Raw genomic sequence first — 25,560 nt, 5'->3', positions numbered from 1 at the left:
CTCGGGCTAGTAAAAGACTCACTGTGATTTTTCCTTAGATGACCTCTTCAGGACCCAGTTGGGTGCATTTTGTAGATTTTTGTGGAATAATTGTAGAAGCCAGTGGTACTTTGTCCTGCTCCTCTGCCTCCTTGGCTGGTCTAAAAGCTCCCCTTTCTAATGCTGATGTTCTTGTGCCTATTCTTCAAGTTAAGAAATGTGGCTGACTCTGAAGAGTCCGTCTTAAGTGACCCCTAAAGAGTCAAAAAGACAGATGCAGATAGTTATAGATGCACAACTTCCCACCCAGAAGAATCCTGTCATTATAGTAGGTCATTTAAAGTAAATTATATCATGGAAAGGAGACAGGCCTTTTTTAAAGAATTGAATTTCTCATCTGGCAAAAGCATTTGTTATAGGAAAACCATTTGATATTTCCATTTTTCAAAGGATGGGGGATATGTATTCAGTCCAAGTAAATTAAGAAGTCACCATCTATCATTCTGCAATGTCTTCTCCTTGCTTCATTTCCAGTTTCCTGATAGGATTGGCTGACAAATGAGGTGTCTCTCATAATGTAGGAATAATGAGCTCCTGCCAGTAGGGACCAAGCTGTTTTTCCCTATTATGAATTAAGAGTATTTAAAGCATTTCTTATTCATGGTGGGGAGGCTCCATGGCGGAGAGGAAGGAAGGGCACCTATTTGGTGCCAACCACTCATCTGTATCCAATCTGATGAGACGGTCAGAGCCGAGATCTCCAGGAGCTTCTCTCCAACAGGTATTCAGAGATGTTCCTGACCGATCTATTGTGATTCATCATTGTGACTTCTTTTACCTCTCCTTCATCCCCAGACCCAACCAGTAGCCAGGCAGAGAATGGATTCCCCCTTCCCCCCATCTCTCCCATTTGTCCCCTTTCATCTCCTTGTCTAGCCCTTCTCCCACCTTGGTCCAGACCCTTCTCCATTGGCTTATTTCCACCACAACCCAATTTGCCTTCCCATCTCTCCCCTCTCCCACACCCTCTGAAGAGGAACCTGACTTCAGACTCTCCATTATGAAGCTTCCAGTAGTTGTTGCTTTTTCTCTCTGAGACTCCACAGTCTGTCTCCCACCTACTTGATTGGGCTTCATTTCATTTAGCTCCCTTTACTAAGTTCTTGGTGTTTCTGGCAAATTTCCCTCCAATTTAGCTGTCTCCCACTTAGACGCATTTGCTTAGGCTGTACCCTCTGCCTGGAATGGACAGCCCCCTCAACTGCACTTTTCAGAATCAATATTTTTGTTCCTCAGTCATTTCAGTCAAATTCGACTCTGTAACCCACTTTGGGGTTTGTCTGGGCCCAGATATGGGAGTTCCTGGCATTTTCTTATATATCTCATTTTACAGATGAGGAAACAGAGGAAAATGGGGCTAAGTGACTTGTCCAGTGTCCACCCAAGGCTATGCAGGTGTCAACTATAGCTGTGGGATTTGAATCCGTCCCCTCTAATTTCAAATCCACTGTTCTCTCTGCAATGGGAGAGAAGTTCCTGAAGTCTTTCATCTCCCAGTGCTCATCTCAAATATTCCCTATCCTCTGGCCCACGGCACACACAAGCATACAGTGCGCACACACACACACACACACACACACACACACACATTCATATAGATTCACACACTCACAATGCATATGCATGCTCACACACATTCATGCACACATAACCATATGCCCATGCATGTGCACACACACGCATTTGTACACAATCACATAATTACATACTTATACACACATGCATGCATAATCACAGTAACTTGTCCACACTCACACAATAAGCCTACATGCATATGCATGTGCATGTGTATGCATATCCACACACTCATGCACACATGCATTTACACATACTCACACTCATATAATCACACATATGCACACACATTACCACCACACAGCCACATATTAACTCACACATGCTTATGCATACACATATTAACATAAACACACGTGACACTGACATAAACACACTCATATATGCATTTACACACATATAACCACACACACACATATGTCCATTAACATCTGCACATGCCCACACATTAACTCACACATATTCTCACAAACACACACATACACACTAAGCCATATTGTGCTTCTTTCCATCCATTCCCTACAACCCCAGTGGAACATCAGCATGTTGAGGGCAGGCCTGTCATCTTTGCTTTTTTCTCTGCAGCACCTCACCTTGTTCACAGCAGGCCATTGGACATTAATGGTTCAGTCAAATCCACTGACGTTCCTCTCTCCTTTCCCTTGCCCTCAGCCCCATGAGATGGCACCGGTGGCTCAGTTCCTTGCTACAGAAGTTTCTGTATCATCCACCACACTATCCGAGAGCCCCCTTCTTCATTCAGGTGTGACCTGAGGTTCAGTGAGCATGGCCCAGGTTCTGAGGCAGAGGATGATGGAATCTCAGCGGGGGCAGGAGGGAAATTCTGAGGAAAAGAATTCATGGGTCTTAGATCACAAGGTGAGTAAGGGATAGAGAGGTGAACTTTTTTGGGTGTGATTGGCCCCCTCCCATGCCCAGCCCTTCCCAGCGTCCAGAACCTTTAATCATATGACACTCAGTCACAGATTGGAATTGAGTCTAAGGATGTAGAAAGTGTGGAAATGAGAGAAAAAGCAGGTATATGTCCTTGGTTAAAGGAAAGAATGCCACCCTTTGGAAAACAAAGACTTACCTCAAAACAATGACTCCTGCCAGCTACACATTCCAAAAGTTTTTTGGGGAAAAACTTGCCTTCTTTAAAAAATGAGTTAATCAAGCTAATTTCAAAAGATTAACAGGCCTTTAAACTCAGCTGGAGTGAAAATGTTTTGTTTGGTTTTTTCCCTTAAAAAAATATCACCAAATAAAATTGCCCTTCCACACACAAAGAAGGAAAGGAAAGAAAAAGATTGTAGTTAAAAATATGAGTATTTCAAAGGCTGAGAGGTGGGAGTTGAACTTGGTCACCTTGGATCCAGCACTCCCAAGCAGATGAGTCACCTGGTCAGGTCTCCAGGAGAAGCACAATTTTAGGTTTTTGTAAGGTAAATGGGGTTAAGTGGCTTGCCCAAGGCCACACAGCTAGATAATTATTAAGTGTTTGAGACCAGATTTGAACCCAGGTACTCCTGACTCCAGGGCCAGTGCTTTATCCACTACACCATCTAGCTGCCCCAGAAGCACAATTTTACAAAACATGACCTGGGACCAAGAGAAGGAAGAGTTATTTGTCCAGGAGAGTCATGGCAAAGAAGGTGATAAGCCCAGTGGGAGGCACCTGGGACTTTGCCATTGGAGAGGCAAGTTTCTCAAGGTAAGGAAAGCCTAATGGCCTGGGGCATCTCTTCTCTGCCCAGACCCCCTCAGTGCCAAGGGCCTGGCAGATGCTTCTGTCACCAACCTTCTTCCCAGACTCCCTCATTGTGGATCATAGAAGACTCAGAGGTCTTGGGGTCTTTGAGGACCTTCTCAAAGAGAAGAAGCAGTATCTGAAAGGAAAATAGGAAGAATTTTTTTCAAAAGAAAAAGACTTTTAAGAATATGACTTGGAGTCATTAAGTTGGATGCAAAGGGATAGACTGAGCTGCCACAGCCCCTCTCTTGCCATCTCAACATGGAGCCAGGAAGAAGGGTCCTCCTAGGCCACCCAGTTTTCCCACTGGATTATTGGTCTGACTAGCAAGGCAGAATGGAAGACAGAAGAGCTCTGCATTTATAGATGGACTTACATACAACTGATGTGAGTAGATCTGGGTTAGCCCAGGGTGGGCTCAGGGGAAACAACTCCCCTCACCTACCCAGAATGTTTACTTTCTTCCCCTCCAATGATTTCAGGTTAAAACTCTACCCCACTGGTAACATTGAAGGGGAAACAAGTCAGAAAGGCTTAGTGAATCCGTGTGCATTGATGAAACTGGGTGATCTTATGGACTATCTAATACCTAAGAGCCTTTGCACCATACAGTGGAACCACCTGCTTACCCATCCCTTGGATGCCTCCAAAAATCATTCCCCAGACACAATAGCAGAGACAGCTCCAAACCTGGCATGGTTCTCAAATCTGTCTCTGGCCATGGAGAGGGATCCCTGTGCTCAAGTATTTGATATGCAGAGTAACTGAAAAGTGACAGATTTCTCATCTTTCTAAATGTTTCCATGATTTTGGTTCAAGTCTCTTAGTATAGGTTTGAGCATGTGTGTGACAGTAGGGAGGGTGGGGGTGGGGAGAAAAGAATATATTAATATGTTTTCTCAATTAGCACTGAAATATCTTCACCTTAACCATGAACTCTATCAGAAGCAATAGGTCTTCCCCCCATTGGCCCTCCCCAGATGCTTCCCTACATCTCTGCTGTTGGGGGATGCAGCCTGTTTATTCAGGGAAGTCATTAGTATGCAAAGCCCTGGTTAACTCCCATCACACACCGATCCATGACTGACATGTGCAAGCCCCCCTGTCTTTAAAAGACTTGGATTCTTAGAGATGCAGAATTAGAAAGGAGGGCACATAATTAAGCAGGGAAGGGGGTGGGGAATAGAAGGCTGAAGACTGGAAAGAATGTAGGAAGAAAAGGGAAGCAAAATTCAAGAAAACTCAAAGGTAGACAAGAGGGGGAAGAAGGGGCAAGGAACCCAGAACTAGGGAATCAAACTTCAGTGGCATCCATCAAATCTGAAGGAACAAAAATGCCCATGGTGGCATCTCCCACAAGCAGACAGGTTTTCCTAGACTGCCAGTGATGAAGCAACCATCGCTGGCCAAGAGCTTATTCCACTTCTGGACAATTGACAATTAGAAAATGAGGGTCTCTTTCCTTCCCCCCTTGAGATCCAGCCTAAATTCATCTTTCTGTAATTTCTTCCCATTACTTTTGTTCTTCTCTCGTCCCCTTGACAGCCCTTGAGAGATCTGAAGACCGTTCTCCTTCCCCTCAGTCTTCTGGAGTTGTCTCACTAAGCAATCTGTCAGAGGTCAAAGAAGAGGGAACGCAGACTGAAGCGATCACCAAAGACAATGCATCCAGGGAATAGGGGCAACAGGCTAAGAGTTCTGGACTTGGAGGAAAAATAATCTGAGATCAAATCCTGGCTCCAACATTTATTAGCTGTGTAGGCAGGCCATTCTATCTCAGCTTCTCCATCTATAAATTGGTACTAATAATAGCACCTACCTCATAGGTGGGTGTGGATCATGTAAGATAAGCATGGCCAAAGTGCTTTGCAAATGTTCAAATAGGTGGCACACTGGAGAGAGGGCTAGACTGCAGAGCACCTGATACTAAAGGGGTGATTAATAAATGTTTGTTGGCTGATCTGGAGTCAGGAAGACTTGCATTCAAATTTAACCTCAGACATTTACTACTGAGTGATTCTAGGCAACTCATTTAACCTACACTTTCCTCAGTTTCCTCATCTGTAAAATAGGGCTAACAATAGTACCTGCCTCATAAGGGCATTGCGAGAATAAAATGGGAAGCCTTAAAGTACCATATAAATACTTTCTTTTATAGCAAAAAATGCTAGATTTTTTATTCTCAAACTAAGTTTTTATTGTTTTACTTTAGTCATATTATAACTCACACAAGTATTTTCAAACTCTGGGCTTTTTGATGTATTATTCATGCCAAACCACAAAAATGCTGGCATTTTATTTTCCTGAGTCTGTGAGAATATTAAAAAAAATTGCTGCCATGATTTCTTTGATCTTTTGCACAATAGAATAGTGTGCATACTTCCCTCAGGAATCAACATGTTATTCTTCTTTTTCTGCTCAGAGCAACCTCTTTCTGGCATTTTTAGGTAACTGTTTACCAAGGCCATCTTTGTCTTGTGGCATATGACCAGAAGTCATAGAGAATATTCAGCCGACTCTTTACTAGTTCTGAAAAACCATTTGATTCAAAGGAACAAAATGCTGCTTTTAAAATTCTCTTTCAGGGAGGCATCATCCTTCCTAGCATCAAATGAAACATCAAAATGTTTCAAGATTCTTTGAAAAAAGATCACAGAAACAACCAAGTCAGAGGCTGTTCTGATCACAAAGCTGAGGAGAACAAGACAGGAATATGTTTGTCAGTGACTAAGAAGCACACCCTATTATGGAAGAGTACTAATGTACCAGTGATGCAGAATACTAGGTGAAGACCCTAATTCTGCTTCTCTCTTTCCTCCCAGATGCTCCTGTTTCTGGATGACACTGTACCAATTACACCAGAACTCAAAGTACTTCATTGCTTCCTGGAAAACACTACTTAAAATGGCATAAAAAAGATTGGCCTCATCATTTTTGATGGGAAAAATCATGGAGTGAAGAATGTCTCTCGCCCTGATTTCATCATGTTTTCAAACAGTCAGACACTGCATAGAGCTCTGTCTAATTGGGATAAGTAGTCATTGGGCGAGTCTCAGAGTTAAAAACAGAGAGTAGACTGAATGACCTCTAGGAAATAATAAAACTTTTTGAATGATCTCAAGCTTCTTCTAGAAACAAAAAGACAACCAATAAAGACAATGAAAAAGACAATGAACACAATCCCCATTTTATATATGAGGAAACTAAGACTCAGAGAAATTAAATGACTTTAATGCATAGTTAGTACATGCTGACCCGGAATTTGAATTCAGGTCTTCCTGTCTCCAAGTCTCTCACTCTATCTTCTGTACCATCTGGGTGTCACACATAAGACACAATAGTATCTCCAAATCTAGCAATTTATATCACCATGATGTCAATGGAGAAGAAGCCCACTCTGGGGACACTTAGTCCTTGACTTATAACCAATGAGAAAGAACAACAGGAAGCAGTTAGTTCAGGAAGCTAATGGATGCATGAGACATCAAGAAATAATAAAACAAAATCAAAAGAATGAAAAAATAGAAGATGATTAGAAGATAATGTGAAATATCTCATTAGAAAAACAACTGAACCAAATAAAATGAGGAGAGATAATATAAGAATTCTTGGACTACCTGAAGTTCTGATTTTTAAAAAGAGTCTAGATATAACATTTCATGAGATTATTAAAGAAAAGTGCCCAGAAGTTTTAGAACAGAATTGCACAATTAGTGATCATCACTGTGAATGTGAATGGGAGAAACTCATCCATAAGACAAAATCACATAGCAGAATGGATTAAAAACCAGAATCCAATAATGTGTTGTAGACCAAAAAAACAGAACACATTTTAGCAAGAGAGACACATATAAAGTAAAAGTATAAGTTTAGGAACAATTTTTTTTTGTATTTAAGCTAATGAAAAATAAAAACAGGAGTAGAAATCATTATTTTAGACAAAGTTAAAACTAAAAGAGATTTAATTAAAAGAAATAAACAGAGAAACTTCATTATGATGAAAGGCAGAAGTACCACGTGCTTTGGCATCCAAATTTTTAAAGGAAAAACTAAATGAACTACAGCTGAAAATAGAATACTCTCTTTGTAGATAATATACTGATATACTTGGAAAATTCTAGAGATTCAACTAAAAAGTTAGTTTAAGCAATGAATAATTTAGCAAAATAGCAGGACATAAAACAAACTGACATAAATTCACAATATTTCTATATATTATCAAAGAAAGCCCTGCAAGGATATATAGTAAGAGATGCTCCCATTTAAAATAACTCTAGGTTGTTGGGGGGAAAACCCTATGATGAACTTGTGGAAAGGCAAGAGTCCCACAGATGGATGACAGATGGAAATGAAGCTCCAAGACACAAGATCAAAGACTCCCTTGAGTGATCAACTCACTGAGATAGATTCAATTCTGTGAGGGATCAATTTCTATTGAAAAGTGGTTTTTGACATCAGTAGAGACTCCGTGACCCTGGCAAGAGGGATATCCTTGAGATTTTGTCCCTTCCCAACCTTGGCTTAGGGGTTTCTGGAACACCCACTAACTTCTCTAAATTTAATATCATCTCCTCTATGACAGCAAGTAGCAAAGTAGTTTTACCCAAAAGGAATGAAAATTTCAAATTTTTACAGTATATTCTGGGTTGGTTTGATAACTCTGGAAGATTATCACAACCCTTCTGCAGTGGTCTTCCTAGCTTCTGTCACTAGACCATCCGCTGTCTCTCATATTAGAAGTGTACCCAGTTCTTCATGTGTGTCAACCTAGATTTCAGTCTTGTGGAGAATGGTATCCCAGAAAGCTAGTAAATTTATTGCTAAGCTGGGATGAGTCAATCACTTGTCAGAGCTGGTTCCTCATCAGACTCGGAGAAGATTCTGGTTACAATCTTCAGTTGTTGAATTTCTGGTGGCTCCTCTAACCTTGAGGACTTTTCAGATCATACACAATTCTTGGGTAGCTAGATGGTGCAGTGGATAGAACACCAGCCCTGGAGTCAGGAGGACCTGAGTTTAAACCTGAGTTCAAATCCCACTTCAGACACTTCATAATTAGATAGCTGTGTGATCTTGGGCAAGTCACTTAACCCCACTGCCTTGCCTCCCTAAAAGGAGGATAAAACTTCATGTCATATACCATTTTCCTCTGCATACTCATGTATTTAAAATTAAAAAAATTAAACACAAGAGTGACAGGACATGGCAGTGACATGAATTTATATCCATATGGTAAAAAGGTGTCCATCCTCACAGCAGGTCTTTCTTCTCATTCAAATCTGCACTGAATGAGAGGTGCTATAGAGTTCCTCCACTGAAGACTTCTATATGTGTAACCAGTTTCCATTCATCTGCTAATTAAAAAGCTTATCACCCCAAGGTAATTCAATAGTCAACAGTTGGCAGATAGCTGCAGAACTCATAAACAAGCTCACCAAGGCTCCATGGTCATTAGTACTGGATTGCACATTTTCTTTAGATTGGAGCTGGTTTAGCCAACCCCCACTCACTCATTAGACTTTTATCAAGAGCACATTCTTCTTTCCAAATTGATCTTTGTGGCTTTTTCCTGAAGGCAATATTTTATCTCCTCCCTCTGAGAATGTGCCCAGGTTGTGCTCTCCATATTTCATTTTTATTATTGTCTCTTAGAATCTTTCAAAGTTCACCTCGTAGTCTATCTCCTATGGGAAGGCGATCCATATACCCTTAGCGTTCTTTTCCTCCAAACTATTCCAGGTAAACATCCATTTATTGGTTTACATTTGTTGTTGAGATCAGATCCTGCTTTACTTTGGGGTTTATTGCCTCAAAACCTTGCCTATGGCTAGCATCCAGTAATGGCTTAACAAATGCTTGCCAAATGCAGACTGTCCATGTGGCTTCCCATGTCACTGCTTCCATGAATGCACCAAGTCCAGGTTATTCAGAGATTTTACTTTACTATCAGGAGGGGTCAATCTCTAATCTTCCAAACCCTGAGCCAATAGGGACCATGCCTGGAATGTGTGCTCTGGGAGGGGAATGGTAATACCTAGTTCCTATATAATTACAAGTCTACCTGTAAATCAATCATCTTCCCAGAAAGCACCATCTGCAACAGGGCATTCTGGTCAGGTGGAAGCGCAGCACCTGAGACTGTATCCTCATCCTCCACAAGCCTGAAATGGAGATTATGCCAAGTATTTTGCCTGCATCCCTGGCTGTGATGTGTGTGTAGCAGACCTGCATTACAAATGAGCGGATCTGTTTTTCTCAGTTCCATTATTTGTAAATTAGAAGGATCCAGGGCAGGGAGCTCATTCCTGACCACACTAATATATCATCAAAATTAAAGCTGATCAATGAGGAAGAAACTGAGCCTGAGTACCTCCAGTCAACAGCTTCTTAGAGAGAACATTTTTTTTTGTCCAGGCAGTGGAGTCATATAATGAACTAGCAATAATTAAGTTCTAGGGATACATAGAAATGTGAAAGACAGTTCCTGACCTCATGGAAGTCACAGTCTAATAGATGAACAAAGCAAATAGATTGGTTCTGCAGATAGGTCACCTGCCCCATTGATATCATGATGCTAGGGGAAACTGATAAAGGTACCCAAGCAGGCTGTATGGCTCAAGTGAGTGTGATGAACCTTTGGGAAGACATGAACCAGAGGGGCGCAGGACAGATAGGCACTGAATGATTGTGATTTGTAGCACTGGAGGGACCTTGCACTTGGACAAAATCATAGATCTATCAGATAGATACCTCCAAGACCAGCACACTTCTCCAGGTAGAGTGTCTTCTGATGGGTTTTCATGGGATACAGGTGGTGCCAAGTTCTTAGAGGTGGTGCTTCTCAACCTCAGAGAGATCCAACATCAAGCTGGAGACCTAGAAATGGACTTGGTGACTGGTTGTGTGTCTGCCCTCTAAGACCTAGGAGAGCTAAATCTGAACAAGATGATTAAATTCAGAGGGCCATGACTTATTTTGTTCATGAATACCATCTACTAATATCATGGGGGCATTGCCTGGTCAAATGGATAAATGACCCACCCCAATGAGATTAGGGATTCTTGAGGTCTTGAAGGAACTCCTTCTGCATGTGAAGAAGAATAATTCTTAATTAAATAACTCAAACCCAAACCTTCATGTGAAGGCAATTTTGTGATGTCTATTGAGTCACTGAAGCAGCTAAATGCCACAGTGGATAGAGTGTTGACCCTAGAGTCAGGAGGATCTGAGTTTAAATCCAGCTTCAGATACTTACTAGTTGTGTGACCCCTGGAAAAATCATCTCACCCTGTTTATCTCAGATTTCTCATCTAGAAAATGAATTGGAGAAGGAAATAGCAAACCACTCCATTATCTTTGAAAAGAAATCCCCATATGGGGTCATGATGGGTTGACATGGCTAATATGACCCAACAACAACAAATGAGAGTCACTGGAAACTAATGCATTCATCAGTATAATCTGGACCAACACCCATTAGCTATCTACTCAGGAGAAAGCCCTGAAGAGAAAAGTCAGCTAGAGGATGACCAATCACGAGCCTGAAGATGAAAAGGTCCTCATCAGAAATCCTCATCTAGTCCAATCTCATTTAATAGATGAAGAAATGGTCTTTAGCAGGTGAGTGGGCACTTGAATTCACCCGGGGTGGATGGTAGAGCTGGGATTCCACCCCAGATCCCACTGCACTGTGCTATGAGACAGTTACGTCATGTAGGAAAACATGAGAGGGCACCTTGGTGTGGCAGTCAATATTTAGGAAGTGTTCATTGTGTAGGGGACACAGACATTACTCTGTCTTCAGTCAGCTGACAGTCTAGTATTCAGTGCAATTTACTCAGGAAAAATTTATATTTTGGGTCTTTTTGATGGGGTTTTTTGGCAAGGCAATGGGGTTAAGTGACTTATACAAGGTCACACAGCTAGGCAATTATTAAGTGTCTGAGGTCAAATTTGAACTCAGGTCCTCCTGACTCCAGGACTGGTGCTCTATCCATTTCACCACCTAGCTTCCCCATAAGCATTTATATTTTAAAATAAGTTTTGATCTCTTGTTTTTAAGTTGCTTAAAATTGCCATTTCCTTCTTCCTTCCCCCTTCCAAAGAGGCACTCTATACAATAAATATTTTTAAAATAAAGAAAAATAGATCAAAGAGGAAAAAATGAGTAAATCTATCAATACATAGGAAAAAAATCTTTAAACTACACACCATGCCTGCCTCTGTGAACCTCCCACTTCTGCAAAGGATGGAGGAGGAAAAAGCATCTTTGTCTTTCTCTTCTTCGGGGCTATTCTTATTCTTTGAAATTTGACAGTGTTCATTTTTTTATTATTTTGAAGTTGTTATTTCCACTGCCATCGTTGGATTCTCCCAGACAGACAGCACTATTAAATGTCTATTCTATAATAGATGTTATGCTAGATAGCAGAATCACCCCCCACCCCGCCCCACACAGACATGGCCTTCCCCTCCAGAACTTAAATTCTATTAAAAATCTGTAAAAGTGTTTACACAAAACAGTAGAATTCTGTTTGTGGAGCCAAATCACATAGTTTTTACAAAGTAGCCCAATGCTAGATAGTAAATATTAGACTCACTTTAGCTCTATTCTCCATTCAAGCCTATTAACTCAGAGTCCAAAGTGCAATGAAAAATGCTTTGCTTTTGCAACTTCCTTGTGAAGAACAACATGGTCGCATGGGCATCATGTCATCCACAAGCATTAAGCACCTACCAGGGCCAGACCTGACTAGCTCTAAAGTCGGGGCTCTGTCCTTTGGGCAACACTATGGGATAGAGTTTGATCTTCCAAAGAGACCACTCTCATCATTTCACCGAGGCCAGAAACCAAGGTGTTGGGGCGGGTATGGGGCCAGCCAATGGCTACTGCAAAACTAACTGAAGTCAGTGTCCTGGAACACGGGCACTGGGTCAGGCCGCATCGTTTTCCCTGCTGCCCACCACACCCTCTCCAACACTGATCATAGACACAGACTCACCACATACACACTCATAACACACTCACAACAGTCACACATATACATTGTAACTCATTACACACAACACACTCACACTCAACACACACACACACACACACACACACACACACACACACACACACACACACACACACACACACACACACCAGGTCCTAGACAGCAGCCAGAAGATTTAGGGAGCCCCAAAAACATTTCTGGGAAAGTGTCAATTACTCCTATTTTTTAGTGTTTCCCTACCCCATCCACCACACACCAAAGTCACTTGGGGGTAGGTGGGGTGGGGAGATTTTCTGCTAGAACCAGGGAACACACTGGTGGAAACATGACCACAAATAAAGACAAATAAGAAAAACAAAAACATTTACTTGATTTGTCTGAAGCTTTCAAAGAAGCTTTCTTTTCCCATCTGAGGGACCTCAGGTTAATTTACTTCAACTCTGAACCTCCATCCCCTCATCTGCAAGGTAAGGGACCAGCCTGGAGGACCACCAGGTCCCTGCCAGTTTCACATCATGACCCCAAAACTCTCTTTGTTCAAGTCCAGATGAACCACCTGATGCCCAGACAGGTTGTTCCCTTCCCAAGTCCTATGGGTATCAGAAATCAAACACCAAATATCCCAGCCTGATGCTCAACTCTGAGTCTGTTCTTTCACCTATCTTTCAAGGGGACTCAGTTTTGTCTATAAATCTCATTTTAGCTACAAATCTCATTTTAGCCACAAATCCTGGTTTTTTGTTTCCAATGAATTTTTCATGACTTTGATCAATGATTTGGTTTCAGACTGGCCTTTTCTTCTTTTTCCCCATGTGACAGGAATGGTGAGCAGAAATCAAAGGTACTTAAAATAGCAGAGAGAACCCCATAGTCCAGGTAGTCCACAAGCTGGGTAAGTGACCCCTGTGGAAGCAAGAGCTGCCAGGTTTTTCATTCAATCTCCAATAGGAATGGGTATGCTCAGCTGATAGATGTGTGGCTCTCTCCTGGACAATGTCCACAAGCTCCAGTCCATCTCTGTCCCATCTTTCCTTTCCCTTGTTTCCTGTCCCTCATTCCCATGGCCCCTCACATCTTCTATGGAAGAAATGGGAAGGGACAGGAAGAGTTTAAAGCCTCCACTCTTAGGGCAGTTCACCTACAATCCCACTCCCTACCCCTTGCTACCAGTCCAACACCAGGAGCCTCCAGACTTTTTTTTCCTGGGACAGCTTTGTCTACCTAGAGGCTCAAGTTTTCTTTGCAGACAAATGTGCCCACTCCCCTCATCATCTCTGGACATGTTAGTATGGATCAGAGGTAGATCAGAGAGGATACTCTTTGTGAGGTTCACTTCCCCTTGAAGTACAGAACCACCAGAAAGGGAGGGTCTGAGATTCCCCCATGGGTAGAACACACCTGAATTATTTTAATCTCTGCACTCATTAAATCTGTGTTCAGAAAATGGATCTGGGGACTCAAGGAAGGTAAGGTGTAGCTACTCAGGGAATCTTGAAGAGAACAAAAATCAGACATGAAAAATGATCTCCAGAGAGCACAGGGGACAAACAGATGAGGCAGGGAAGACTGCACTCATGTATCCACAATTTCACATGTGAGACAGACAAGACAGGTAGATAGACAAACAGATAGATGATAAAGAGAGAGAGAGATGGATAGATAGATAGCTATAGACATATAGATAGATGATAGATAGATAGATAGATGGCTAGATGGCTAGATGACTGGCTGGTTGGCTGGATGGATAGGTAAATAGATGGATGATAGAGTCTTCATGGATTATCATTATTGATATAGACAAATATTAGCTCTTATCAGTAATAATCAGATGCTAAAATGCTCTTTTTCCTGAGGAGTGGATGTAATCTCACAGAGCAGAAAGATTCTTCCAAGTTGAAAAGACTGGTGGCAATCCATTGGTCCTCTAGCTGAGAGCTAGCTTCACAGGAATCAGAGAAGCTCACCATCAGCCTAGCACCTCTCAAGGATTTTCTAGGGGTCACAGTCAGTATCAGTGAAATGGAGTGTCCATGTGGATGGATTCACAGACCTTTGAAATGTTAATAAAATACCAGGACATTGTTGATGGTTGATTGTAACTCATGAAACACTTTTCTCTTTCTAAATCTTCCTGGGAGAGAGGTTGGGTGGGAACTTCATAGCCTCTGAAATTTAGGCTCAGAAGGTTAAAGTGACTTTCCCAGAACCCCAAAGCAATGAAGTTGTGGAGCCAGGATGTAAAGTCAACAACTCAACCATCCATAAGTCCTTGGTTAAACCTTCTAAACTTAGAATAGGATGATGCCAAAAAGATGATGAAATTGAATCCCGGAGAGGATATGTTACTTGTCCAGGGCCAAGCAGAGAGTGAATGGAAGAGCTGGGAATGACCTCAGGTCCCATGGCTCTCAGTTCTTTCTACTGCAATTTAGGAAGCATCTACTGTGTGTAAGGAGGCCCAGGGGCTATAAAGACAAAAACAACAGTCTCAACCTGCATGGAGTTTATGGGAAGAATTCTTTCACAGGGACAAGGGAGATTGTGGGGAAGTTGAGGCAAGGGAGGTCAAAAGGACAAATTTACTGCAGTTACCACCAGAGAGGGCATGTATGTCCCTGGATACTTGGAGGGGGGACCCAGAAAGACAATCCCTGCAGAAGGGCATGGATGAAAGATGGGCGCATGGTAGAGACCCATAAAGTCAAGGCTTGGCAAGTTGCAAAGTGGAAGAGGAGGGTCCTTCAGATGCTGTGGACCTAGGCAGGTCCCTAGTTCTTCTCTCCCCCTCCCCAAGTTAAGGCAGAACAACAAATGTGATGTGGCCCTGCTTGAATGGGTGGCCTGCCACAGGTTGGACATACCTGCTCTAAAGTGTTTCAAGGGAGCCAAGTCTATAAATAAAGGCCAGATGACCAATTGTTCAGTGAGCTACAGTAGGGAAGCCCCCCCCCCCCCAATTCTCAGGTTCTATAACCTTAATAGATGAAAAGTCCTGATGGATTGACTGACTAATTGGGTCTTTTCGCTGACTTCATCTCTGCTTTAAGAGTTTTGCAAAATGACTTTCATGGGCAGAAACCCCTCAGGACCAGAATGTCCCCCTATCTACCCCTCCAGACTTTAATGGCTCTGTTCCTAAGTGCACTAAGGAAATGTGCCAAGACTTCAGTTTTTTTATTTAAAAGCTTTTAAGGAAGAGAATACAAGATAGTATTTTGGAAGTCATAGGATTTCTGATTGGGAAAGGGACCTTAGAGATCATCTACCCTACCCTTCCACTGTATGTATGAAAACACTGATGGGGGGGGTTGGAAGTCATCCAAGGTCATGCTCTTAGATTATGGCACACAATCTGTGTTCTGAAGCCACACACTACTCTTTTCATTATGACACCACCCCATTCTACACATTTGATTTGCTTGGGTTTACTTTTAAATTCTACATAAAATCCTGGATTTACAGTTGGTTTACCAAATTTATTCACAATCAATAACCAAACGAAAAGGTGAGCTTTTAATCTCTGGTTCCTCCAACCCAAACCCTCAGCCTCAGGAACTCACTTCTCCCCTGGACAAAGAGCAGTGCTTCTCAAGTCAGAGAATCAGAGGTAAGACCTGGCTCTGTTCCATACAGCCCCTGTGCTTCAGGGGTGACAGGAGGGCCTCTGCTGCTCCTCTGAGACATGGCAGACCTGGACCAAATGACCTCAGATGTGTCCTCCCATCTCTTCAGCTCAGTTCTACCACTGGGACAAGATCTTTTCTCACAATCAATCAACCTTGGACTCTTCTGTGGGGTCAGACAGGGAAGCTTTGCCTGGTTTTGTCCAGACATCCCTTACCACACCCTCCAGATGATAATGGCTCTCCAATGCCACTTCCCAGCAGGCATGTCACCAGATCATCACTCCCTCTGCTTTCCAGCCCTCCTTCCTATACTGTCTTCCCCTGCTGGGGCGTAAGCTCCTTGATTGGCATGAAGGCACATGCTTCTAATCTCTGTGCCTGGAGACACCATGATGATGGTGCACTTGAATCCAGGAGGTCTGAGCTGCACTAGGGCTAACGCTGACATGGCCTCCTTGCTAAGTGTGGCACCAGTATGGCAACTCTCCAGGGGCAGGGGGCATGGGGTTGTACAGGGAGAAATGAAGCTCCCCAGGTCCTAACTAGGGCAGATCAAAGTTTCTGTGTTCTGATGCTTATACTACCCCCTTAGCACTGTGCCTAGTAAGGCCTCAACAAATGCTTTATTGATCTTTGTGTCCGCTGGCCAGATGTGGAGATTCAATTACAAAGAATGACCTCCATTGCCACTCACAAGGACTGAAAGCTCAGGTTGGCTACAATAAATATACAGGTCCTCCTAATATACCTTCCACGCAGATCTCTTATTTACCTCCCATGCGAGGGTTTAATGCACAACAAGCCCTCTCCTCCCCTCCCAAACAAGAAAACCCAACCAACCAATCCAACATGAGAAAGTCACAACCTGATATGGCTGTGTTGGCAGGATGTGAGAATTATTTTTACAAGGTGAAAGAAAAGCTGCTTTTGATCTGTACGCTTTATTCACCAGGAATGGGAGCCAATTGTGGGCATGGCAACCATGGAGCTCTATCATCATGTTGGTAACTTGATTCAGGAATGCCTAATCCCTCCAGAAAGATGAACTGCCCCCCAACACCTCATGGGGTCTAGTGTTTGTTCTCACATGTGGGTTCCCAGACTATGCCCTTGGTCCTGGGTGACCAGAAAAAGGGCTAGATCTTAGATCTGGCTTCCCTCCCCCCTCCAATGTAGACAGGAATCAAGCATCACCCCTTCTAGAGTGCCTTAGGCTGTCTGAATATTCTTGGAGATTCTATCTCAAGGCAGGTAGTAAAGCCCATCTGGGAGGCAACTAGCTTCTGGGACTCTCGAGGGACCAGACTGGGGGGAGGCACAGCAGCCTGAAGGAGATGGAGTAATAGCAAAGAACTAAATGCAATCAGCTAGGTTAATGTTGCCATGGTTACTGGAACATAGGCCAACGGATGTACTGTTAGCAAAACAGCCTGGGAACAACTGTGCTGCAGAGAGCTGAGGGCTGGCCTGCAGAAGAGGCCATCTCAGCTACAAGCCTCCAGGTCAGTCTGCGTTTGGGAGGGATCGATGGATGATAGATGGGTAATAGATAAATGATAGATGACAGTAGATAGATGGATGGATACATACATACATACAGACATACATACATGGATGGATGGATGGACAGACAGATGGATATAGATGAAAGATAGATAGAGATGACAGATAAATAGATGGATAGATAGACAGACAAATGGATAGATAGATGGATTGACAGTCAAGCAAGCAGTCACACAGAGTGGGGTTTAGGGAGCAGAATCAAGCACTGAAGTCTTATGATCCAGTCTCTGCAATGTTTCAGGCAGTCAGGATTAGCAGAATGACTTACAATCCCTGTGGACCTCAGGGGACCCCCCCCTTTTCTAAAACCTTCCTTTATTCTAATGTCTCATTGGAACCTTGGGCTAAGTCACAAACTATGATAATATTTATAAGGCAAATGACAAAGTATTTAAACATTTTATCTCAGGGAAGTCAAGGCTTTTATCACCCCATTTTGGAGATGAGAACACTGACCTCATTGCAAATAAAGATCAAATCATTTGTTCAGAGTCACAGATAGTGACTGAATCAGGATTTGAACCCAGGTCTTCTGGGCTCTATCCATTTATATTGGATGGGAAGGCCCTCAGGTGGCTGCTCCTCCAAGGCAGACAGTGGCCACCATCAGGCTGGATACAGGCTCATGACTCCTTTGGTCACAAGAGCTGTGAAAGATTAAGTAAGTGGGGAAGCTCAGTCTTCATCAGCATCTCCCTTGGGTAAAATCTCATGCTTGATTCAAAGTGAGATTTTTGAATCAGATTCCCCTAGACATGGGGCCTTTATCACTTATCTCTTCAGGGCAGCATTCTTTGAGAAGACTAAGACTTCTGATAAGGTTGGAACAATTCATGTTCCTTGGGGGTCCCCCAAAAGGTTACTAGCTCAGGAGATTGTCTAGAAAGACTCCCACTTGCAAAGCCTTGGAATTCTGGTCCTGAAGTCATTTGCCTTTGCAATAGAAGCAGGGGGAATGGAAAAATAGGGATCCCCTGGGTGGGGATACTGACAATGACAGCAAAATCACTATCTGTCAGGGCACTTATTTGTTGATTAGCCCTGATTAGGGGCTAATTTCTGATGAGTCCTAAGTGGCTGATCAGCACTGGGTCTGTTCTGAGGGCCAATCTACCACAAACACAACCTCTCCTTTCTTTCCTTTCTTATGACAATCCTCATATTTTTAAACCCTTGGCTGGTTCCCAACTGCATTTGCTTTCCCAGTGGCTTCTTGAGGGCTGTGATTTCCAGAGTCCTCATCATCCTGACATTGAGCTCTTAGCATCCTTATCATCCTCTTTGGGAAGCTTCTTCAAGTTGCCAATATCCCAAAAGGATTCATTCCTGTAGCTCCATGGTTTGATTGTGACCAACCCCTTCTTCCTCCAATTCATGGCCTTGAGACTCATCATCCATTTCTACCATGGTACAAATGAATTGAACCAATCTTTTCCCAAAAGCAGAATCTTATAGCAAGGAAAGAAAAAATATGCTGGGCACTTGGGAAAAGAGCAGGGAAGGGGAGGAGACAATACTATGAGGTTGACTCTGAGGTTATCTTTATCTATTTGTAACTTGAAAAAAAGCAATTTTTATGACAATGTATTCACTTGGCAATTATACTTTGGAATATGGGAAAAGATGACCAAAAACTGAAGCCAAAGACAGACTTGTGAAGAATGTATCTAGAGGGAAAGGAGGCTGGACTTTGGGGTCAACAATCTGTGACTCCTAGCAAAGCATGTCACTTATGTAAGCCTCAGCTTCCTTCCCTGTCAAATGAAAAAGATCAGATCCCTTCCAACTTTATGATTAAAGGTTCACATGATTAAAAGCCCAGGAAGCTGATCATTTAGAAAGGATCTAGGACCAGAAGGAAGGAGAGTCCCAGAAGATCTGGGAGAGGAGGATATGAAAGAAAACCTTGGAATGGGGATGCAGGAAGGGACAGGGTAGTGGCAGCTAGGTGGCACAGTGGATAAAGCACTGGCCTTGGAGTCAGGAGGACCTGAGTTCAAATCCAGACTCAGACACTTCATAATTACCTAGCTGTGTGGCCTTGGGCAAGTCACTTAATCCCATTGCCTTGCAAAAAAAAAAGGGGAAGGGACAAGGTAGGGGACAAGTAAAGAAGAGGCACTTGAGACATGGATTCTTGAAAGAAAATAATTGCTTAAAAAATTATAGTGTGTGATTGGGTAGAGATGACCCATTGAGTGGGAGTCCATCAGTGGCAGGTATCTGAGCCAGACTCTGTGTGCATCTAGAAAGGAAAAGGTGGAATGGGCCAGTGATTTTAATGACCCCCAAGCTGCTCCTTATCACAGGGGCCAGCAGGGTACCCCAAGGTTGCCTGGAGAGAGGGGGACTTTTAATGTTAGAATGCTAATATTTCAATTGTTAGTGACCCAGAGGGCAATGAGAAGATGCATGTGTATGAGAACAGAAGGGCTTTTTTTTTGCCTCCTGAGATAAGCTGATCATGTGGAGACACACCCAGAGAGAGCATGAGAGAGAGAGAGAGAGAGAGAGAGAGAGAGAGAGAGAGAGAGAGAGAGATGAATGAAAGGAGGGAAAGAGGAAGGGATGAATTAAAAGGCAAGAGATGGGTGAGGGGTGGGGGTAGGCTTTTCATAGTCTTACTCTACAGGCATACTAGAAACACAAAATAACAGAAAAACTAGAGGAAGGCCTCCAAGTCATTGGGCAAGTCTCTATTGAGGGTTTGCTATAAAATTATGGAGAAGAAATGCTAGAGGTTAAAATGGGCCACTGGTTGGACAGGCAAAGAGCCTATGAGGAAGAGATGACAACAGAGGCATGGCTTTTCCCATGTTCAGTGAAGGTGTGTTTCAGTCAGCCCAACAGTTGTGAAGATCAATGTCCCAGAACCCAGGGTCAGCAGAAAAGGCAGAGATCCCGAACTCACAAAAAGAACGGAAAACCCCCAAGGATTGGAATTTCAAGGTAGCTCTCCATCCTGAGGCCAAAACAAATGGAAGTTAAACATGTTAGCCTTATCTGCTGAGCTGTAGCAAGTCAGACTAATTGTCCACGTGTGTAGAGCTTGTGGGGGGCAGTAGAATCCGATTCAAATAGAAGCCAGGGCCATGAAGCCATGTGGAAGGACCCCTGAGGTTCACAACTTAATTTAGAAAACAACAAATTAATATTATCTGTAGTTTATGTATCATTTATTTTTCTGTATTTACTTATTTTATAACTATTTCCTAATAACAATGAGCTCTTAGCAGCCTGGCCATCCTCTTTAGAAAACTTCAAGTTGCCAGTATCCCTTTTCCAAAGAGATTCATTCCTTTGGACCAAGAGTTTGATTGCTGGTTGGACAAGCATGCATGCCTGTGTTATGAAGAACCAAACTCCAAATCCACATGGTCTATGTGATTTTGGGAAAGTCATGTTGGCCAAAAAACATTTCCCTAAGACTCTAAGCATTCTTTCAATCTATGTTATTTGCATCGGTGAAGGAAGTTTTCACCCTGGAAGTACCCTCTAAGACTCATGAAATCGCAATCTCAAACTTCAATGAATGAATGAATGAGTAAATGAATGAAAAATAAATAGAAATAGAAATAGAAATAGAAATAGAAATAGATTGGCCATGGCCATGTTTAGACTTCATGTGAATAAACAAGTTAATTTTTAAAAAGACTTATTTTTTCTCAGCACACACCAGAATTTTCTGGGTACACATAAGTTGGGAATCCAGAAAGCCTTCAAGCCTGGCTCCAAACAAAGGATTTGGCGGCTTTTCAAGAAAAAAAAGACGAAGCCTATTGTAGTTAGAAGGGGAAATAGAGGGGTTTCAGCAATGGCCAAGTTCTGCAATAATGACATTGAGAAGAAAGCTCCCAGAGTGTGGGTCTGTATATCTACTATCAATCTGTCAGTCTTCCTAGGGACATAAGCCACTAACAGCTCCAGCTGGCCTCCAGCAGTGACTCCCTGAGGGGTGTGTGTGTGTGTGTGTGTGTGTGTGTGTGTGTGTGTGTGAAGATCTGCACAGGTCTCCATGGATACAGACATTTTCATGCTAAAATGCATTCACTCTCTTTCGAGCCTTTGGAGTCCTGTAAACACTTGTAGTTTAAATTTTTAAGCAGAAACTAGACCTTTTACAGACAAAGAAGAATAATTAGCCTTCCCCAGTCTGACAGACACAGGGGCCAAAACCCAAAGCCGTTCAGAATGCCTGGTCAACTCTATACTGATGGGAGAGCAGCAAGCCCTACTGCGGTCTCTGCTGCTCTTCTCCCTGGTCTAGCCACCTTGGGTGTTTCCCAAATGGACCCCAAATCCGACACATCACTTGGCTCTGTCGGGGCTTTGGTCCCAGAATTCAAGGATTTGGGGACTCAAAAAGAATCGGATTCCACTACAACCTGAACAAGAATCCATACTGCCACCACTCAGTGGGGCTCCCCCAGCTTCTGCTTAAGGACCGCCCCTATTGGGGGAACTCAGCACCCCCTCAAAGGTTTGTCCCACATTGATTCCTTCTTTTTGTTAGGATTTTATTTTGCTGACTTCAAACCTTGAAAGGTCTCTGCAACTTTCCTCTTCCCTCATTGCTCCTGGCTTTGATGAGAGATCAAAGCTCATCCCTCTTGCATCCCTCTGACAGAGCAGTCACAACCCCTCTGCCTTCTCTTACCCATTCCTTACCCATTGCACTCGGTTCTCAGCCCCAGCAAGCCCCTTTAGCACACCTTCTCCCAGAATACCACAGGCTCTCCTTTCATTCTATAGCCCTCACAGCTCCCACCCTCTCACAAACCCCAGTGGGCTTGTGCCAGCTTTAGGGTTCCTCATTAGCAATTGCTGCAACATGGTGTAAGGGGATGAGGGTGTCAGCTTCCACAAAGGGACATACCTGCCCTTCTCAGCCCCACAGTGGCCCCAGGGACCGGCAGGTGCTTTCAGAGCTGCATTTCAATGTATCACTTAACAGATAAAGGTAGGATTTCTTCTGCCCTTTGCTTGGATGGAAGCAGACAAGGGCTATCTGGGCATTTCTCCGAGACACATATTCAATCGCCCATCCCTCCTTACCTGGACCTGCTGCCTTAGTTTCTCCAAGCCTTGATCTGGAGGCACCCAAATCATTCCTCTTTCCTCATACTTGTCCCAAGGACAGCAACACTTTTTCGTTGGAATCAAACAAATGTTAACATTAGGAAGTTATGGAATACTTGCTAGGATGTAGTGGGTGATGCATTTCATCATCAATTCCTCAGGAAATCTGACTTGTCATCCTGCTTCTGGGTCCCTTTCACCCAGAGACTGAAGAGGAGAAAGACTTACAAAAGGAAGCTAATCGATGAGGACACCCAGTAGGCAGATTGCAGCTCCCCACCCTCCCAATTTCTCAATAGCAGATGGGGAAGGGGGTCATCTCAGCTCTCTACTTAGCTTGACCAGTGTAGACACAGTATCTTTGCTCTTGTGAACACATTAACTCCATTGTTTGTTTGAGGAAGGTAATACTAAGTTCAGTTTTCTTTCTGGGAGGAGAGCAGGGCTTGGGCAGGGATGAGAGCTGGGATGTCATTGTATGAGGACTCCCAAATGAAGAATTGCCCTCTCTTCCAACCCCCTCCCCACACATACAGACATCATCTCTGCAGCCTTGGAGTCTTAGTATGGCATCTAAAATGAAGTGACTCCCCCAGGGTCACAGAAGCAGGTTTGAAACTCAGGAATTTCTGGCTCTCTGCCCTGAGAGAAATTACAAGTATTTCCACATTTCCACAGAATCCCAGCAATTCACAGTTGGAGGATATCTCAGAGACTACTAAATACAACCTCCATGGCTGGATTAAGAATCCCATCTCCAAAATCATCAAGGAGCCATCTGTCTTCCACTGGAACACCTCTGCTGTCACCTACTAAAGCAGCCCATCCCAGTCTGGAACAATTCTTTCAATAAGAGTGTCCCCTAGTTTTTTGTCATCATCTCCCCCTTGATCCTAATTCTGGGGGCCAGGCAGAAGAAATCTACTTTTCAATCCTCCTAAGTGTAGCTTTGGCAACCATGGAAACGACCACTGGGGAGTGGAATTAGTGACACACCCAACAAAACCTCAGTCGACTGCTGAGGTCTAGTTCTTACGGGGCACCCACCCTGATCACATCCATGGGGTGGAGTTGTTGGTTCATTCCTCCTTCTCCCTCTGTGGTCATTTAAATTCCCTGGAATTCCTCCCCAGCTCCCCAGGGGGGTGAGTAACATTGCCCACTGGCTCTCCAAGGCTCCCTCCTGGCTTCTGAAAGCACAAAGCCTCCTTTCTTCACATCTCTGCAGCTTCCACTCACTCTCAGAATTGCATTTTCTTTGAGCCCAGCCCTTTTCATCCATACCTGGCAAGACTAGAGCAGTAAAATTACAGGACTTATTTCACTTTAATTCTATTATGAAGCTTTTAATCATAAATGCCCCCCAAATGAAAAGACAATTTATCATACTCTCTTGCCTGTGCAGCCCTCCCTGATTCACATTCATGAAGCCATATCCCAGGGAGGAGACTGGATGATTAAGAGTCCGATTAGAGAAAGCAGATTAACCTGGCAAACATCATAAATTTCACTCCTAAGCAGGGAGGTTTTCAAAATGCTCACCATTAACTACCCTGAATAAAATCACAAGCCAGCCTCTTTCCTCTCTGATGGCTCAATTGAACTCTACTGAGTAAGGGGAATAAGAGAAAAGAGGCTTTGGGATTTTCTTATTGAGAATTTAAAAGAAGATTAGACAGGACATGTTTCTAACTGTAAATATTTAAACAAGAAAAGATTTTTTTAAAAAAGCATCACTTCTCTCACACCCACAGAGAGTCCACTGACTGTTTCTCCTGTGTCCAGATCCATATAACCCCAGGAACCTTCCTCAATCCTTTGTCAAATGAGGACAGTTAGAGAATCTTGGAGATCCTCTCAGCTCTGATGTTCTCTAGTTCCATGAAATCAGCACCCCTGGACCAGGTCCATTCCCATTTTTTTTTTCAAAGAGCAAATGAAAAAACTATGAAAGACATTCTGAATTGAGCTCACCTTCCTCACTGAAGATCAAATCTGATGCTTTTGTAACAGAAAAAAATACAACTGCCTAAACTAGAGGCTAATGATAGAGAGAGAAGTCACCACAGGAGAGATATAGTGCAGGGTGGTCAAGAATATTGAGTCTGAAACCAAAGGTCCTGAGTTCAAGTTTTGTCACCCAGCAAGGCCCCCTAATCAGTCTAGTTCTGTTTCCTTGTTTTTAAAATAAAGGTGTTGGATTGGATCAGACAAAAGTTATCTCAGTGAGAAAAATATAACTCCAATTTCATTGATGTCTAAGATTTTCTTTCTTTCAATGATGAAAATAAGCAACAAGCACTGGTCTGCAGAGGGCAGGAAGCTGAGGATTCACTCAACTGCCAAAAACAGCCCATTTTACCAAGGATATTAAGAATCTTTGACCCAGAGACTCTGTCCCTAAGTTTTCTGTTAAGTTGAAAGTCTGTTGTCCAATGATTTTAGGTGAATTTCTTCATCTGTGTGATGGGAGACTTGCACTAGATGACCTTTGAGATTTCTTGGAGCCCTAGATCTGGGACCCTAGGTGCTCTGTGCCTCAGTTTCTTCCCCTATACGATGAGGAGGTAGGACACCAAATTGTCTCTGACATTCCTTTGGGCTCCCGTGAGCCTATCTGTGATGCAACGTACCTTAAAATCAATGAGGAATCCTGAAGAAGAGAACTGATGATTATCATTCAAGAATTGCCTGTGGCAGAAGATGAGCTGATCCTGTGATGAGAGTGAGGTTTGAGATGAATTCCATGGTGGAGGGTCTAAGTGGTACCCTCCCCAAAATAAAGAGAGCATAAGACCTCCAGCATGTTGGGTGAAGCCACTGAGGCAGACACTGATTTGTCTTGGACAAGAGCGGCCCAGGATGGACAGGCACGAACGAGTGTCATGGAAGGGAACTGCCCAGTGAGTGAGATCACAGAGCTGGC

The 25,560-nt window shown here is 43.1% G+C and overlaps 1 long non-coding RNA gene across 2 annotated transcripts; it reads right to left on the bottom strand.

Annotated features, from left to right (window-relative positions):
* On the bottom strand, positions 1–25,525 carry LOC141490573 (uncharacterized). Of its 2 annotated transcripts, XR_012469270.1 has the most exons (4): positions 25,268–25,525; positions 3,416–3,503; positions 2,208–2,458; positions 1–233 (listed from the first exon to the last, which is right to left on the bottom strand). It is a non-coding gene; the product is annotated as an uncharacterized LOC141490573 (long non-coding RNA). The 2 variants fall into 2 exon arrangements; XR_012469269.1 differs by lacking the exon at positions 1–233 and having other exon boundaries at positions 2,063–2,458.
* Positions 25,526–25,560: the final 35 nt, after the last annotated feature.

The sequence above is a fragment of the Macrotis lagotis genome, chromosome 6 (genome assembly GCF_037893015.1).
Source record: "Macrotis lagotis isolate mMagLag1 chromosome 6, bilby.v1.9.chrom.fasta, whole genome shotgun sequence".
NCBI lineage: Eukaryota > Metazoa > Chordata > Mammalia > Peramelemorphia > Peramelidae > Macrotis > Macrotis lagotis.
The sequence above is the reverse complement of the archived record's forward strand: the minus strand, read 5'-3'. Positions and strand labels throughout refer to the sequence as shown.